The following is a 12,960-nucleotide window of genomic DNA, read 5'->3' on the forward strand; positions in this document are numbered from 1 at the left end:
TCCCATCATTCCATAGCTGTTCAGTTAAGCAATAGGTACAATGGACACCAGCCAGGATGCTTCCCAAACTCAGAATACAAAGGCATTCTGTGTCTCAAAAAATTAATTCACTGAAAACTCCTAAAAGTCACGACTTTCAATAAACTCACAGGCAGCTCAAGCAATTTCAGTGATGGAAGTATTGTTTAGGAGATTGGCATGTAGCTTATAAGTATTAGGTGAAAGGAACAAAAAAAAATCTTTATTAAAAAAGGGAATTAATGAAAAACTAATTAAAGTTCCATAAGAAACTTTTCCCTCTCAGCTGGAACTGCCAGTATTCAGACCTGGGACTACATAATACCAACAGGCCGTCTTGAAGATATGGAAGGACTGACAAGGTGACATATCAATAGGGGAAAGAATCAGGCTTCCAGGTTCAGTTCTAGGCCACGGTAACTGTGATAAACCACACCAAATTCTGGATTGTGAGACTCAGGAAAGACATGGGTTAGAACAGCTTGCTTGGTTTGTTGCATCTATCTGAGATTCCCCATTGATAATAAGTCACTGTATCCCATCCACTTAAAAAAGTGACAGTATTTTTAGGACCCAATTTACCATTTACCCATAGTCATCATACTTTGGGAGCACATATAGCACACCTACAGGCAACTGGAAGAGAACATCTGTTGGTTCATTTATTCAGTCATACATTCACTCATTCAATACTAATATTATGAGGCATTTTGCCAGGAGATGAGGAAGGTAACACTATATGAAGCCAAGCATGTTCTCCCCTCTGGGAAAAATTAGTCTTGATAATGAAGAAGTCAGTTAGCCAAGAAGAGCTCTGTTTTTCTTGGTGTCATTTGTTTGTTTTGTGGTACAGGGGATCTTACCAGGGACCTCATTCATGCTAGGCAAACTGTTAACAGCTGAGCTCACCCCCAGTTCCAAGAAGAATGTTGAGTAATGGAGTCCAGCTCATGCTATGCTCATAACTCAATGCTATGGTGGGGGAATTTTCTTTGATCAGCACCACCCCCAATCTCAGAACCCTACCTTGCTCACCTCCCATTATAGAAAATACAAAGTCACACGTTTATTTCCCAATATCTTTCTTTGCAGGTAGGAGAAGCCAGAGATCCAATTCCTGATGAAGAGGTGGAAGAATAATATCTGGAATCTTCTTTATTTTCCTGATGAGAAGACTTGAGAAAAAGGTCACTGGCACTACCTATTTCTCTCTTTCTCTCCATTGAATATAAATATAGAACTAAAGGTGAGTTAGCTCTCGTGCAAGCTTGGAAAACAATAAGAGAACACCCTAATGATCTTGTCATGACAGCAGAGCAAAAAATAGAAAATGACTTTGTTTTTATTAGCAAATTCAGTGAAACCATGACAATGTTACTTTTTAAAGAAAACCAATAGTTTCTTTTGTCATTTTTATAGATAACTGATAATTAGCACTATACCTCTAACTTATGCATATCCTTTTCTATAGGCTAATTTGAAGAGGATTAACCTTTTGAATGGATATATTCTATGTTTACTTTTAAAAAGCAGTTTCATTATATCATAATTTTATTTGAAGTATCAGAATTCTCTTACCAGTATAACACCATATTTACAATCACTGACCTCACATCAGTGAACAAAGATGCCCTGTATCCAAATTAAATATTATCTTAAGTTGTGCTCAAATCATAACCAATTAAATGTCTTATTTGCTCCACTTTCTTTATTGATGGTCTCTGGAAATTTGGAATTGGGTTTCCCATTTCTTTGGAATACACTGCTAGTGCGTGCCTCTATGGCACTGCCCCTAACAAGCCAACAGGCTAAATTCAGTTTAGAAGTGCAAGACAACTGAATTTTGAATAAAAGCATTTTCCTTCTTTGTGTGCAGAGCAGAAAAAGAAGGGGGAAAATAACTTCACCCACTATTCATCCATGTACTTATTAGTATTAGTTCCAGACCCAGTGCTAAGTCAAGTATTTTGAGATGTTAGTCCATGAATAATAATGTCATCGAAGCACAATAATTAATAGAACAGGAGAATGCTCCCTGAAGAGGAGACACAGCTCGGCAAAGGGAGAGAAGACCTCGCCTTTCAAACACGTCTGATACGGACGCTTGAACTTTGATTTCTAAAGGTGGGGGCGAGGTAAAATGAATTACACTTCATTAACGATGTGGAGGGAAACAGAGCCTCTGGTCTCTAGAGAAGCAGCCTTTAATTGTTCAACTCCCAGCATTCCCTAGTGAATGGCAAGGCAGATTCTCTGTCTTGATTCTGCTGATCGCAGGTAGCATTTTTTTTGTGTGTGTGATTGATTATAATTTTCTTCTCCTGTCTGTCACTATTATTGCTATTATTTATGAAATTACACAGCTCTGTTCATAGATACAACACAAGGCTTTGTGACCAAATTATGAGCTCATAAACATGTGCCTATCTATTACCCTATAGCACCAAACTTCAATTCCGATTGGGCAGTATCCCCTATCATGTTATACCATGCATCCTCAATGTCTCATCTATAAAAAGGAAATAAATGGTGTGATATTTTCTTACGCTTAGAGTTTTGTAAAAAGTATAATTCTCTTTTGCGCATTTATTTTTGTCCCATTTCACTAAAATGTGGATTAAATACATCTTATAGGATTTATGTAAAATGAGCATGTAATTTAGAATCAGGCTTAGGGACAATAAAATGAAAATAAATATTTAAATAAAATAATGTAGAAACATGAGAAAAAATAAGAGGCAGAAAACTGTATGCTGAATATATATATATAATGATAATTTGACAACTTCTTGGAAAGAGGGATGAAAGCTACTAGAAATGCAGCAAATGTAAAGAGTAATCTTCTATTAGATGCAAAATTAACAGGTGTGATAAGGTGGTCAGTTCACTTCTGAAAAGGAAGAACTATGATTTCCTCATAAAACATATTGTGCTGTCTCCAATTCATTAAAATAAATCAACAATATGATAAACACCTTAAAGTCTGAAGTAATAGTGAGTGTCCATAAGCATTTTTCAATTGAGAAAGTGATGTCAAAGTAAACTACTTTGGCCTGCAGAAATTACTAAGCATATAGTCTATAAAATCTGTACTTTTATATAACTTCTTAGTGAGTGCTTGGTGGTAAGTTTCATACAAATTGTATCCCTTGATAATTAAATGAATAAATTATTCTATGCTACGAAGATTTTAGATATAAAATTAATGAATTTTGGGAAAAAGTTTTAATAGAAAAATTGATTTGGATTTTTTAGCATTTAATTTGTCAGAACAATGATTTGGTAGTATGAGGAATGATTCCTCCAGCTGATTTTTTTAGCAGATGATAGTACATCATATTGTACATTTTGATGGGAATAATTAACTGAAGGTTTTCATGAAAAAAGCTGGTGGTGGACTACAGAAATAAATACTAAGATACATACAGTAGACACATTACAGATCATAATAATCATTATAATAATCCCAATATTTTTTTGCAGAAAACTTTTACATTTAGTCAGTATAAGTGTTCAAAAAATATATCAACCCCTAGTGTTATCATTTTCTACCAATAGTTACAAGATTGGGCTTCACTCAATTCTAATTCATTCTCTATCCCTGACCTCAACCCATCTTTGCTCCTTTAGAGTGACAACCAACCAGATAGTCTTTCTATTCCCATCAGTATAGCCGCTAAATCTCTTTGCTCTTATTGGAACACAATAAGGTCTCTCATACCTTCATTCCAAATGCTATTCACATAAAGCTTTTCAGGGCTCCTCCTTCATTGTCTTCCATTGTTAACTTGGTCTACTGTACCTGTGCCATTGTTTGTACATAAAGTGTCTTTTGTTAATGCAGTAATGTTTAGAGGTGAAATGTTGGATTGTGAGGGTTCTGAGTAATCAGTCCATCTAGTTTGAAAGGAGTAACTGGTAGTAATTGCAGGCAGGTGGGGTATGGCTGGAGGATAGGTCACTGGGGTCATGCCCTGGAAGGGTTCATCTTGCCTGCAGCTCATTTCACTCTTTCTGTTTCCTGTCAGTCATGGACTAACCAGCACTTTATTGCCACGACTTTCCACCGTGATGTTCTGCTTTATCTTGGACCCAGAGCAATGGAACTGACACACCATGGATTGATCCTCTGAAACCATGAGCCAAATGAGTTTTACTTTCTTAAGTTGTTTTTTGTTGGGTATTTTGGCCATTGCAATGAAAACCTCACTAATAAAATCTACAAATACCTCAGTATATTCTTTAACAATGCCATGTATTCTACTAGCATTGGCTATCGGTGCTTCTAAAACCTTGGATTATAATCATTTATATATTGTATACCCACTACATATCCCTCCATTTAAAGTTAACATTGAATTATTTATCTTTAAATTTTCAGAACTAAACAAATTACAAAATGAGTACTGTGCCAAGCAGTTTATAAACATAAAAGCATAAACGAATGAAAAGATGGATAAATAGAAAAAAAATAAAAGTGTAATTTTTGAAGGAATGTCAAGAATTAAGCTTCTTATAGGAATAAGATATAAGTGGGTGGGAAAGGCAATTGAGAGGTATTCAGGAGAGACTACTAGAGCCCCTAAAATCATATAGCCTTCCCCTTTTGCTTGAACATATGTTAGACCCTGATCAGGAGCTTTGTCTCTTCCAATGAAGGATAGCATATTTCATTTATTTAAACCACTGGACACCTAATGAGTAATAAGAATTTTCATTTTAAAACCAAATCTTTTCTTATGGCAGGGTTAAGAAACCCGAAGCATCACAGGCATTGGGCAGGTGGAACTACATGGTAAGTGATAACCTTCTAATGAGAATGAGTATATATGATTGAACTTAATGAAATGTTTTTAGGCACAGTCAGTAAAAAGACATTGTAGAAAATACAGTTCAATGATATGGTACAATAAAATGTCTTGGTTCCAACCATTAACCGACTTCCCTCGAAGTGAAGACATCTCCACTGGATGACTGGCCTTGAATTAGGCCATCCGTATAATGCACAGTGACATAAATTGCCATTACAAGCAAATGAACATTTACAAAGTGGGACATGGGGGAATAGTCACAAAGCTGAAAGGCTAGGCCTAGGAACTTTGTATTATGGAGATGATTTTCTAAGACACTGAGACTTTAAGGGATCATTGATACTGCCAAAAATGAATATTAATAACAACATTGTATTGTATGTACTATCATGACTTTTAAATGTATTTATATTCTAAGAAGAAACTATGCTTTCAAAATAATTAAACCATAATATTTCATATTTGGGAGATAAATACTTTATTATAATTTTAATATATAATCATTTTATTTTTAAAATTTATATAATTATATCAGTGTCTAAAAATCATTTTACATTTATAAAAAAAATTATTTAACCAGTGGAGAGAATAGTTTTGATGACTTTTCTTTTTGTTGTAGAGACAGAACAAATAAAGACAGCCTATCCCCCAAAAAATGGAGATCTGTCATTTCAACATAAATCAAAGTGGGGGTGAGACAGAAATTTTAAAATTCCTCACAATTGTGAAATGCCTATTACGTAATAATTTATTATGATACTTTGTTAGTTTGTATCTGGGCTCATGTAATCAAGAAAACCTAACAAGGAAAGTGAGTTTTCAGATGAAGAGACCAAAGCTCTGAGAAGTTAGAAAATTAATCCAGGATCTAAAATTTGTCATGTTGATAAGGCAGCATTGCACACTGTCTATTCTGGCTTCAAATTCTGCATTATTCCCAATACTACATTCAGGATCCATGTGTTTAAGTGAAAAGGAAACAGTGTTTCCCTGTGTAAGGACAATGGGAGATGCATACCCTTCCTCAGGCTCATTCTCCTCTTTATGAAAGACATATCTCAGGACACCAAATGAAAGGCAGAAGATGGAAAAGATCAAGTCACATTTCTCTGCCCAATTCTTATTACATACAGTAACTAGAAGAAGCATAGATTGGTGTCCCCATATACACCTTTGTGCCAACTTTCTCCCTGTAGAAGACATTGTTTGTATATATATTTTTTTCTGTGAATCTTGGACTCAATCTTGGTCTCCAGAGCAGTAATACTAATTTATCTAACTGGCCAGGTATAACTAACCTGCCAACTATTGAATGTAGTGCAAAAGTCCCTTTTTTTTTTCTCCCTAATGTTTTTTTATCACCTGGCCACTGGTTGGTTATCCAAGGTTCTCTATTACTGTGTATATCCTTCCAATAAATAAGCATTGAGTATGAACAAATCAGATTCTTGACTGCGTCACCCCCCCAAAAAAAAAGCTTACACTTTTTTCCTCCTCTTGTTTTCTATGTATGCATATGAATTGAATCTGCTTTTTACACCAGATATCATTACAATTATCTTTGTAACTCCCAACTAACTAAAACCATTAATTTCTACTTCACTGATCATGTCTGACCTTGTATGTGGAAGTCATATATTTTCCTACATGCTAATTGTTCATCACTTAGCTTGGGGTCCCATAACAAGGTATTATAGACAGGATAGTTTAGATAACACAATTTATTTTCTCAGAGTCATGGAAGCTGGAAGTCTAAAAGCAGGGTGCAGCATTGTTGGGTTCTGGTGAGGCCTCTATTCTTAAGTTGCAAATGGCTGCCACCTTCTGCTGTGTCCTCATGTGTAGAGATAGGGCTCTGGTATCTCTTCCTTTTCATTTAAATGTACCAGTGCTATGGGTTCAGGGCCTCACTCCTGTAACTTTGCTTAACCTTACTAATCTCCTTTTAGGCCCTAATCTCCAACACAGTCACATGGGCTTTTTTTAGGGCTTCAACATATGAATTTGGGTGGATGCAGTTCAACCCATAGTAAATATTTCCTGTTGTGGTTATCTTTCAAGGTTTTTCAGAAGGACTTCTTTGAATCCTCCTAAAACAATCAACACTACTTATTTGCTTAAAGAGCTGTGTCATTCAGGCTCAAGATAGCTTTAAAAACATTATAAAGTTCAACTAAAATGTTCACAATGCAGTCTACTGTTGCAAATTTGGCCTCATTTTAATAAATATCTTTCATTATTTGATGTTGCCAATATTTGAGGTCACATGGGTAGTCACTTGTTCAATTCCATTTGACTCTTACACTAACACCGTTTTAGCTTATTGACAGTAGAATGGTGGTGTTGGGAAGAGAGAGTGTGTTTATGTTATACCCTAATATCACCTGTCTGAACAGTATAATATAAATGTGAATGAGCTGATTGACCAGAGGAGTTCTTGACTAAATAATATAGGACAGTGAAACTGAAATTTAAATTCATATTTATTTATTTATTTATTTATATATTTATTTTAATACTGGGAACTGAACCCAGGGTACTTCACCACTGAGTTATATCCCCAGTCTCTTTTATTATTTACTTGAGATAGGATCGCACTAAGTTGCTTAGGGTTTTTCAAAGTTGCTGAGGTTGGCCTGGAAACTGCAATCCTTCTTTCTGAGTTTCCTGAGTTGCTGGGATTCCAGATATATGGCACCACCATATCAAGAATAAACTCCAATTTTTTCAACAACATTTTATAACTCAAATAATGCTAATCTAACCAAAAATATGAAATGAATCCAAAATGATGTAATTATGATAACCTTTTACAATTTGGACCTAATCAGGATGATGAAAAAAAAAAAAACCATAGAAAATATGTCGCTAAACTCCTATGAGCTACAAAGAACTGTTCAGTGGGGATAAGAGAAGAAATCTGTCTTGCAAGCATCACAAAACACTAAGCAGTCCAGTAGACCAGGCAAATATAAGAAAGGTAGCATTCAACACCAGCTCTTATTCATATTTAAAGGGCAACTGGGTCGAATCTAAGATCTCTGCCTCTAAGATAAAGGATTTCAATTTTCAGAAACTGTTCTGCAAAGAAATTAAAAAGGAAGAAGATAATGTTATCAAAGGAGATTCTAGCATCTTTGTTGGGCCCTAAAGACAAAGTCTCTAAATCTCTTTTGTGCTCTGCACTAGTGTGGATTTTGATTTAGCATGACCAGATCACTAGATCTATGGACTCAGAAAGTAGCAGGGCCAGGTTTGTGTGAGAAGAGGAGGGAGGGAGCTTATTAAAGCAGAAGGTGACAGAAATCTCTGAGGGATTTCTACTGTCACATAGGTGGAATGATTATCCCTCTATCTCAGACTTAAATATTCTATTTATTTTTCTTTTTCCTAGCAAAGTACCCAGCAGGTGGGAGACACACTCCAAAAGTCCTCACAATACCAGCTAAGATGAAGAGAAACATGAATTTTGAAAAAGCTGCTCAATTATAAGGACTCCTGAGTTTCACAGCTGAGTAGGCAAATAGATTTACTTATAATTTTAAGATTAAAATAAACCACCACTCTAGGTCCTTTAGTGACTTAGACTCTTTGACAATGCCATTTAGTTGACAATCTTCTAAGGAAAATGTAAATGTGTAATGATTCCCACATCAAGAGGCAAATCTGTCTAACCAGCATGTCTTTTGCAAGTTATTGTTTGTGATTCTTCTGGCCCTGTTTAGCAGCAACTCACATCAGCTATTTATTTATTTACAAGTGGAGCTCTGAATTGGCAAAGGAGCTGCTACTAGTCCCTTGCAAAAGGAGTGAGTGATCAGACCATTGTGCTCATAGAAAATAGTAAGGAAATTGTCCTGAGCCATGAGTATACCCAGGAATGAAGATGAGGTTTAGCTAAGATACAGAGACTGGCCTGATCATTCATAAATGTGTGTTCATATATGATGGATGGAGCATAAGAAGAGGTGGTAATTTTGCTCTGTACCCAGGCTTAATCTGGCCTGGAGAGCATTTCGTGCTGTAGTTGAAGCTCACAAGCTGCAGTGGAATCTTGCTGGTTTAAAGGACATTTTAAAACTTTCAGTGAGAATTCAAAATTCAACTATAATTGAGAATGACCTGCTTTTAAAAAGGAGATTATCATCTTCAACGAGTATTCGCAGGAAGGGCTGGTTAACTTTGCCTGAGAGCCAGATGGAGAATACAGTGAAGGAGTTGGAGCATAGATTCTGAAGTTACACATGCCTTTGTTATGATCTCAATCTGACCTCTTTGTTTTGAGATCCTGGAAAAGTTACTTAATCTTTCCACATATAAATTTCTAATATGTAACATAGCACTAATAGTAGCATCTATGTCTTCTAAGGGCAGAGATGGAGAAAGGTCATTCACCTATTGCGTTACGATCCCTATTTTTCTCCACTCTCCCTAGGAAAATCCCTAGTAAGTTTGTACCCATCAATTTCTTAAAAAAAGGGTTTCCTAATTTTTATAAGCTTCAAGCCCCACAAAATGTGGGTTCAACTCTATGTATGCAGGATATTTAACATAGTGAATTCATCCAGAAAGTAATGACTATATTAAAATTATAGCCCCTGTATTATTTCTATCCTCTCCCTTTTTATTTTTTAATTGATTTTATTTTTTAAATACATGACAGTAGACTGCATTTTGAAATACCTGGTAATTCTTAGCAATAGATGGCCTCACCAAAATCTTTGTGGCCATGGATAATCATGTAAGCATTTCTTTGTGAGATACAATACCAATTTATCTTCTAATATCATTTTAAATAAATTAATTAAAAATGAAGTTTTGAAAAAATGAGAAAGATATTTTCAATAGATATATAAATTAATGAATCCTTTTAGAATATCAATTACTACCTTCCTAGAGAAGAGAATAGTAAGGAAGCTATTGCTTAATCTAGTTAAACAGTGGTCAAGATAAGTACAAGACAGATGATTATTTAAATCATTTGCCCAGGTGGCAGGTGTTCTAGGATGGGGGAAAGGGAGTCACCTTAGGGAGGCAGGCAGACAACAATGACCCCTGGGTTTCCAGGTCAAACCATCTGGCTGAGGTTTAGCAATCTGAATTTTATCAACCCATGCCCCCCTACTCCTATGATTTTCTTGCACACTAAATATTGAAACTGTGTAGACACAGGCATATTATCTAATCAATACAATAGGCTGTGCAGAGTTCAGGAGAACTTAGAGATATGGCCTGGTTGCTGGAAGTAAACAAATAAAGAGGCAGGAATAAATCCAAAATAAAGTGAAGTCATGAAAGCAAAGTCAAATAAAGTGCTCATTTTGAAAAAAAATGAACAATGGACCCAGAGATCAAAATCCACAAACTGAAGAGATTCCCCCTTGCTTGTGCATTTTGCAAAGCACTGTTGATCAAAGGAGGAAATAGAGCATCAAAGCACAAGGCAGACTGTGATGGGCTGATAAGGCATGGTGTTGAGATTCTAAACATGGTGTAGACATTTGAAAGTGCAAGGGACAGGGTTAGGGATATAGGTCAGTGGTAGAGCATTTGCCTATCATGTGCAAGGCACTGGGTCTAATCCCCAATATGAAAGAAGGAAAGAAAGAAAGAAAGAGAGAGAGAGAGGTGGGGAGAGGGAGGGAAGAGGGAGGGAGGGAGAAAAAGAGAGAGAGAGAAAGAAAGAGGGAAAAGAAAGACCTTAGCTAAGAATAAGTAAGAATAAGATAATGAGAGAAGAACTAAATCAAGTGAGAGAATGTTTCTTTTCTTTTTTAAAATGGAATTAATTAATATGTATTAATATTCCAAGAAAAGACATTGAGGACAAAAGAATTAAAACTTTAAGGAAGAATATTGTGATGTTAACAAAAAAAAGAAGAAGAAGTAAGACAGGAGAAATTTAGAAAGTGTGCCTGATTAATTGGAGGCTAAAGGATTGCTGGTAGAGACACATAAAACAATTACAAAAGTTATTTATATAAACAATATACACATACACATAGGAGCAGGTTTTGAGAAGAGGTATGCTATGATTTAGTTCTGGCATATTCCCCTTTTATTAAAGGTTTGGTCCTCAGGTTGTTGCTATTGGGAAATGAGGGACCTTTAAGTGTTGGGACCTATAGGAAGAAAGTTAGAATCACTTTTGAAATGGATATCAACCCCCGACATCTTCCCCCCACCCCACCTCTCTCTCTTTCCTTTGGAGAGGAGGGGAGTTCCCAGCTCCATGAAGTGAACAGTTTTCTACAAAACATTCTCTGCCCCATGCAGGCCCGAAACAACAGGGCCAGCAAATCATGGACTGAAACCTCCGAAAACATAAGCCAAAATCAAATTTATCTTTCTAAATTTATCTTTGCCATATATTTTGTTACAGTAATGGAAAATCTGACAAACACAGGATGCTAGGTTTAAATGGTAACAAACAAAAGGACAAGATTCAATCAACTTATGCATAAGTTCATCATTTCCATTTTGTCTCTATTCTGAAAAAAATCCAGAAAAAATATGTTGAATCTACTACATTGAATAATTGTGTAGTATTATTTAAGGAGTCCCTGGAATATTTATCTCTCTCAATATGTCGAAAGTACCCATCCAAGTGTAAAGTGAAAATCCTTCATGATTCAAATAATTTCTGGGAACGCATACTAAGAAGCCACATACCACTTTGCTGAGAAGTTTCTATTTATGCTTCTCTCTCTCTCCCCTTTCTTTTATTGTGGCCTAAATCATTAGGTTACTAGAGAATGATGAAGGTGGGTGTAAATTACCAAGGTATAGATTTGTATTTTTAGCATCTTAAGTTCATGAAATCTTTTTGCTTAGAAGTGCTGCTCTGCAGGCAAAGGGCAGGAGTTTTTTCCCATCTGCTGTGCCCCTTTATTCAAGTCTTACATTCACAGCCCCATTGGTCCCAGGTGCCATCCATCTTCAGCCAGAAAGATTGCTTTATTACCACATTCATCAATTTGTACTCTGGGCTCGAGTTAGAAGTGACTTGGAAAGACAAAACTGTTACCTTAGTAATTGGATATGAAAGTCTTATTAGGATCCACTTTCACTAATCTGATATGAAAGTCACTAATGTGATATGACTTTAACACTGTATAAGCAACAATAAATTCTGATATGATATGAATATTAATACAATGCAATGGGATACTGCTAATATGTTAATGTGGTGAGATATTACTAACAAGATATGAAGATCTTGATTGAAAAAATTAATATTACCTCGCCATAATTCTCTGAAACTGCAGTCACCATGTTCCAAGATAGCCTTTGTCTAGATTTTAGGAATAAATTATTTGCTTTTTGAGTCATAGACAAAAAAAAAAAAAAAGTCTGGATTATTTGAATGTTCCAAGTTAAGAAATATTTGTGAATATGGTAAACAATTGCTGCTTGCATTGTTCTTGTCCCAGCTGTGCACATCTATTGATTGGGTTACATGAATTATGTGAGTTAACAATAGCTCAGACATCAGTATGACTTACCTACACTCTGGGAAGAAAGATAAGGAATAATAGGGAGGCATGGAATCTAACTGTCCCTGTGCAACATCCAGCAAGCAGATACGTCATTCATCCAAATGTTTCATTGTATTGTTCTTCCCTTTTCAAACTTTTTGTTTTTCCTCCTGAAAACGTGCAATTCTATGTTAAATCTATTATACCACTCCTACTCCCAAAATGATTCAGGAGCCAGCGAGTGAGTATTTCATCATAAATCAGGCAATGGTAATAACCTTCATTTTGCCCTAATTTTTCACAAGTTTTGTGCTTTAATTTTGTTATTAGCAATATGTCTCAGAATTCATAATTTATGACAAATGTCAAGATACCAGGACTGAAAATAGCTGGTATAGACATAGAGGGGAGGGAATGGCCATCTCTACTGTTCAACTTAGTCTTTTGGGATTGACAAATTTAGCCATAGACATTACCTTGAAAGATCCAGTAAATTTTAAAAAAATGTTAATGTGAACAATTGTAAATACATAAATAGTGAGGTAAGGGTTTTCTTTTTATGATGTCTAACAGCTAAAAATATTGCCAATTATAATTTGTATAAATTTTCAAGTCTTTGAGAAGCTGACACCAATCATCCCTATTTTTATTTT

The sequence above is a fragment of the Callospermophilus lateralis genome, chromosome 17 (assembly GCF_048772815.1).
Source record: "Callospermophilus lateralis isolate mCalLat2 chromosome 17, mCalLat2.hap1, whole genome shotgun sequence".
Lineage (NCBI taxonomy): Eukaryota > Metazoa > Chordata > Mammalia > Rodentia > Sciuridae > Callospermophilus > Callospermophilus lateralis.